Here is a 6,000-nt window from a genome sequence, read left to right as displayed (position 1 = left end):
TATTAACCTCTTCTGCATTCCAATTAAATGAAATATATATATATATATATATTTTAGAGAATAGGGAAAAAAGTACCCTAAAAGATTATTCACTACATGGTTCTAAACCTAGTATGTTTCTTTTATAATTATTCTAACCTTAAGAATTTTTCTACAAAAATAAGTTGATTAATTTCCTTTATCATCTTCACCTAAATAAGGAATGAGATTAATTACAACACTACTAACATTCCTAAAATCTAACATCTATCTACTTAAGTAGAAAGGAAAGTAAAATTATGTTAGTTAAAATAATGATTGTAGTTTTAGAAAGAAGATTTGAATTCGAACATTTCATTATCATTATTAGGTGTATACATATGGTTGGCTAGGGTGCAAGATTTGAGTTAATTTACTATGAAACTTATTCTACTCCACTTATTTATTTTATCTCAAATTGATTATTTCTCCAAAGTCATATTATTTTATCCTATATTCAAATAACAACATTGTCTATTTTATTTTCTTTCATTTATTTGATATCTGTATAAACCCAGAAGACGTTTTATTATAGGTTCTCGTGTTTGATATTTTATAGTGTTTTTATGTCTAAAATTTAAAGAGAAAATGGTGACTCTTTATTAAGTTAATTAGTCATTTATTTTTCTAACTTGCAACCATGTTCCGTTTGTCCTCGACTCATTTAATCCTAGAATACCAACTTAATGTTGTAAGAATAGATTAATGTTTCTACACAAATTTGAGTTTGTCAAAATTTTATGCTCACCTTTATTTTTGAAATAGTTTATTTTGTTTGGATCATTGAACATATAATTGTTTTGTCTTCTATAATTCTTGATGAATGATGAGAAATGTCAATCTCGTGTAGTTTTTTGGAAGACATTTATTATAGTATACCTCTAACATTTATTACTGTTTCTGCTTACCATCTTTCTTCCACTAGGTTATTTGTTTCTACTATTATATTCTACATTAATATAAGTAATAGCACACACGTTGTTAATGATAAAAAGATATATTTTTTCTTGTTAACGATATTATCTAGTTGATGTTTACATAGAGTCTCACACTGATTATATATATATTATTCTAATAAAATGATATTATGGGTGATACAGAGAAGACTTGATATTCAGTTAGTTTTATTGTCCATATCTAATCCTTTTGGTTTTCTATTTTTAATTTGAGTAATTTGATGACCTTTATCTTTTTTGTCATTGGATGGATATTATACTATTTCCCCCTAAATAAATGGTCTAAGTTGTTTTTTGTTTAGTTTTGGTATCATAATACATTACTTCTTCCTCTTATAAGTAGGTCTTAGACTTTTTTGACGTGGATGCAATTTTGTAATATTGTTCAATTATTTATTCTTTATGATTTAACTATTAATCTTAGTTTAAATTATTTTCTCTTTGCAACTAGTTGATTTTGGGATGGGGTGACGGAGTTTCAATATGATTTAGTTATGATTTTTCAATTATTCTAAGTTGAGTTTTATTGGTTTGGAAAAACTAATCCTGGATGTTGATATTGATTATTACAGAAAATTATGTTTTCTCATACTAGAATGATTTGGTCTGTAAGATGTTTAGCTTATTTATCTCGTGTTTGGTAAAAATACTTAAAATTAATTATAATGTTTTATTGTCTCATGTAAAATGATGAACTCATATAATATAGTACAACAAAATATGATAATTTTTAGTGTTATAAATATTTTTTGCTAAATGTTTGTTTTATTTAAAATAATTTATGTACTATTTTTTCATTATGTAAGATGTACTTGGTATTGATTAACATTAAATGTTTTTGTATATTTTAGGTACGAGGCAACATGTAGAATGTAGAATTGTGTTGGGGGCTTTTTTCATGACCATGACAAAGCTAACATGAAGGTCATCGTTCATGTTGGTATGGCCTATAATTTTTGTATTTATGTTTTGATTATTCTTGTTATTGAAGTGTACTTCATCACAAATCCTTAATTATTTTATCACTTAATAATTTTTATTGGAGAACACAATGACTTTTTTATGTTTTTGTTAACATTAATAAATATGAATAGGGAGAATTATATATATGATGTATAGGATACGATTGGCATCTCAATTAGATGTTAAACATAAAACGTAGGGGTAATAACATTTTGAGTGAATAATATTTTGGATTGTAAATTTGAAAATAGTCCAAGGTTAAATTTATAATAAGGAAATGTTAACTAGGATTATGATGTATATTAGGCTCATGGGAGTTAAAATTTAAATTTATTAGAGTTTGGATTCAAAAGGAAAATTAATAGTTTTAAATGTGGGTTAAAATATGTTGGTAATAATAGATAATGAAATAATAAGTTAAACAATATATATATATATATATATTTTGTAATATGTTTTGATTTTTAGTAATGTAAATGTATTGAAAGTGATATTTCTTTTTGTATAGAAAAATAATCCATTCTCTCAGTTGTTTTAAATCTATTCTATTTTTTATACATTAAGAAAATTAATAGTATTTGAATCTTAATTTTAATTTTATGCATGTTCACTTATTTTGATGTAATAGTGGAAACAAATGATATTTGTTCATTTGAATATCTAACTTATTTTATTTGATAAGTTATGAGCTACATTAAAAATTCAATTTTTATTATATTTCAATAGTTTTTCTCTATTATTCAAGAAGTCAAAATCTTAATTGGTATTGTGTGTTGGGTATACGTTCTTAAATTTAATAATTATAAAATTGTGTCTTTAGTTTGATGTATTTTTTTTGAGATATATGTTTTTTCTTTTGAATAAATTTGTAAGTGATAAATTGTAATAAACATTTATCGTTCTTGAACATAACTATTTGAATTATTGAAAGTGTTTATTAGTGTTTTATAATTTTTGTTTTTATAGTTTTTATTTTTCATATTTCATAAGATAAATTGATCATGTTTTGTGATTGTATTCTTTTGATATATAAATAAATTAATATAATCAATCTTACGTGTTTTTAATAACACAAAATTATTGTTAAGAAATAACAAGTTAACACAAAAATATTGTTAAGAAATAAAAAAGTAATGTAGTAAAAGATGATAAATTGAAGTTCAATTACCAAACATAAGTATAAAAAGCTTTATGTTTGAATTTATTTTAGAATTAACCTTGTACAAGTTTTTCAAAATTGAACTGATCAATAATGTGAAATTCTATTTATTATGTGTCTGATTTTCTCACTTATTAACATTTTAAATGGATCAATAATTTTAAATTAATGTGTTGAATAGTAAAGATTAAATTTATATCTATTTTTTAGTTCTTAGCCATCCTCATAAATAATTGGGTACATCAAATGTATGCTTATTTATTTATATCAATACATTTTCAAATTTCTACATCTATATACATTTGGGCTAACTATTGTGTTTGAAAAAAATGACTACCTTTTTATGAGTTTGAATTAAAATAATATTTTTCTTTATCCTAATTTGGAAGAATTTATTTATTAATTATAATATTTTATTTGTTAAAAAATCCTTATAATTTTTTCATATTTTATTTCATGATTATAATTGTATTTATACAATAAATAACCACATATAAAAGTATGTTCTAGAATCAATCTTTCATTTACATTTAAGAATAAAATGATATTTATTCATTAACATTTAAAATAAAATTGATTTAGAGAGTTAAACTAATAAATTAGTAGGGATTGAGAGTTATGATTTACATATAGAGAGAAGTATTTTACACATTAAACATATTTTATTTCTTAAAAAATATTTGATTGGAGATATATTTAAAAAGGTGATAGATTTATGGAAATTAATTTTTATCAATCTATTTTTGTCAAATTTCTTAAAAAAGTCAATAATATTTTAGAAAAAAAAATTAATCAAATATTTTTTGTTCATTATATATTTGGTAAGTTTTATTTAACTTTTAAAATAAATTTTTTTATTTATTCTTTCACAAATTAGTTTACTTTTCTAATTCAATTTTTTGTTATACTTTTTTTAATTATTATCATTTATTATTAAATACATTTTAAAATTAATTATCATATTAATACATATAAATTATTATTATATAATATAATTATTATCATAATTTTAATCATATTAATTTTTAACTTTTATTTTTTAATATTTGTGAAATTGAAAATATTAAAAAAAATTACGAATTTATGAAACAAATCTAATAAAAAAATGTTAGTTAAAAGGAATTGAAGGTGCAATCTTTGTGTGTGTTTATTTATTAGTAATGTATGAGAAAAACAAAATTAATAATGTAGAAAAAACACTTGTAGAGAGCGGACTGATCCGGAGGGAGAAGAGACAAATGACCTATATTATATCACTGGCCAAGCTTATCAACTCGAGACCAATCATTTGGATATTTTTTTAATTTTAATTTTTTCCAAATTTGAAAATATTGTGAAATAGTAATGTTTTTAAAAATTTAACTAAGACTTATTATGAACTTATGATTTTAAGAGAGCTAAAAAATCAATTAGAACAATTATTAACCGACCAAACCGAGTTTTGTTCGGACGGTTCATAATTTTCTATATCAAGTCTATATGGTTTTATTGGTGATTTAGATAATAAAAAATGACAATTTACATCATCATATATATTCATATATGTATTTTGATAATTTTTCTAATTATTATCTTTAGCTTAGTGGTAAATCAGAGACATAATGTATTTATTTATTTTTTAAAATAAATTAATTGTCATTAATTTAAATGAATAGTTACATATAAAATATTAATTTGCAAAATAACATTAACTAAATCAAAACCACTAAATGAGAATTTGGATATTAAATAATATAAATGTTTGCAAAACTTAAAATTCTAATAAAGAAAGATTAAACAATCTTGTACTTTTTTCAAGATGACTCAAAAGATTCATATAAATGAGTGGTTAAGTAGAGTAAATCGAATAAACTAATCTAATGGTGTCATCATGATATCTCAATGATATTTTGATAGGTAGTAAAAATTGTCTTTGACTGAGGGTAAATGTAACGTCAAAAAAATGGACGACATCTTAAAACATATTTTTTACTCTAATAGTTTTCTCCCCATAACTTATCTTTCTCTTGAATCCTGAGTGGATAAGGAATCAAAATGCTAGGCTAAACTAAATTTTGACTTAAGATTTATTTTATTAAATCTCGTGACTTAACTTCCTCTCAAATATTGTAAAATAAAACGAGATAACAACTTTTTTAGAAGTCGTCTCATTTAAAGTGAGGTGAAGAACCAAAAATATGATTTAAATGTGTTTAATAGACCAACATTAACTTCTTAGAGTTGCCACACAATTGTTTCTTTAAAAATTGCGAGAAGAAAATATTTTGCGTTCTCAAAAGCGAATAAAAAAGATTATGATCAAGGTTCGGTACTTGGTCAAACGTGAGAAAGAACACCATCGATGTGCATCATGTGTCCATCAAATGATGGTGTCTACTATAAACTCTTGGATAATTTATGTTAGATTAAGTTCTACTATCCTCCTTTGTCAAGATCTATTTTAGGCTTCAAAATAATAGAGCAAAATAATTATTATTTCAAGTACAAACACATAACACCTTACAAACATTACTTTAACACCTAGAAAAAACCCGGTACTAGTACCTTGAAAGTTAAAGACTCGAGATTTTAACATCGGTTTGTGTGTCATTAATTTATTTTAAAGAAACATTATTTTAATAATATTTTTGTTAGATAAATTCAGACCGGTTCAAATAAACCTAACTTAAACAAACCTTCCATGCAGGAACAAGGAACCGGACCGGATGAACAAGAGAATCAACTGAAGAAACCGAACCGGTCAAGTTACCAAACCGATCAAGAGTATTCGGAACATGACCGCACAAAGGAAGGTTCGGCCAAAGCTCAAAACCGGAACCATCAAACAGCCGATTATACACAAGACAAGAATAACCGGAAGAAGTCCGGTTACTTCACTACCAAAAGACATTCGGCCAAGTCAAG

Source organism: Impatiens glandulifera, chromosome 2, assembly GCF_907164915.1.
Source record: "Impatiens glandulifera chromosome 2, dImpGla2.1, whole genome shotgun sequence".
Lineage (NCBI taxonomy): Eukaryota > Viridiplantae > Streptophyta > Magnoliopsida > Ericales > Balsaminaceae > Impatiens > Impatiens glandulifera.
This window is presented reverse-complemented; position numbering follows the sequence as displayed.